Genomic DNA, 1,127 nt, shown 5'->3' with positions numbered 1-1,127 from the left:
TTCCAGATATAGCTGTTTCAAATCAGTTATCAGCATATAATGTCAGATCAAATTCATCAGAGACAGTGGAAAAAGAAAACATTGTGATCCTAGGTGAAATTCAAGCCAGTCTAAAATGCTTTTCAGCGCTCTCTTGTGCTGTAGAACGGCAACTCTAAAATATCTCCCCGAAGAATGAAAGGTAGCCTGCATACAAAGTCTTCCCCTTTTGAGGCAGGTTCAGATGCTCTTCCCAGCTTCTCTTCCAGTCAATGAGATTGCATTTCCGTGGGGTCCCCCACCCGAGGGTCTCAAAGGGCTTCACGAGCGTCCGTGAAATAAGCCTCACAAAGCCATAGCTGGGCAGCGCCATCTCATTTTTGCCATGAACGGGGATGCACGTGGGTTGAGAGGTTTGTGCGATGTGGCGGAACTAAGAATTCTCCGTTGTGTCCTACTGTTCGGCACGGCTGCCCGTGACCCCTCAAGAGCTGTCTGATGGAGGTCATCGGACCTTTATGCAGATGAGCATAACTTCTGCAGAAAGCCAGCAGTCTGCTGTCTAATGAGGTTCAGTTTGTGCAAAATAAACACCGTACCACAGCGACCGCGCTTTAGGAAAGTTTGAGGTTGTAGAGTCATCTACTGGGATCATTTTAAATAGTTGTAACATGGTTAATAGTTGGTCACCTCCTGCCTATGAAATTTTACATTAAGTGTAGAAGCACCTTATGTTTTAAATACAAACACTTTTTAAAATACATGCCTCACAGGAGACCTGCCTCTCCCTCTTTTTGCTAATTTAGAGCTTTGAAGTTTAGGTTGCAGACATTACAAAGATAGATAAAACTACAGCAAAACGGTATCTGTGTACTGGGAAAAGGTTTTTTGGCATTTTTGCTAGGACTGTTGCTTTTTCCAAATACGTTTGCAGAAGATACAAAGCAGTGATTTGTAAGTCAACAGCTTCTTGAGCTTCCTGCCAGTTGTGGGTTTTACCAGCCCCAGCAGCCACGGTCTGACGCAGAGATCCTTGCTGCCGTCTCGGAGCTGCGTTAGATGGGCACACAAAGTAGAGGATGCATCGAACAACTCACAACTGGACTCTAGACATACTGGAAATTATGGCAAATAACCAAATGTTGGCA

Source organism: Pygoscelis adeliae, unplaced genomic scaffold, assembly GCF_000699105.1.
Source record: "Pygoscelis adeliae isolate BGI_AS28 unplaced genomic scaffold, ASM69910v1 Scaffold18, whole genome shotgun sequence".
In the NCBI taxonomy this organism is placed as follows: Eukaryota; Metazoa; Chordata; class Aves; order Sphenisciformes; family Spheniscidae; genus Pygoscelis; species Pygoscelis adeliae.
Note: the sequence above shows the minus strand (reverse complement) of the source record.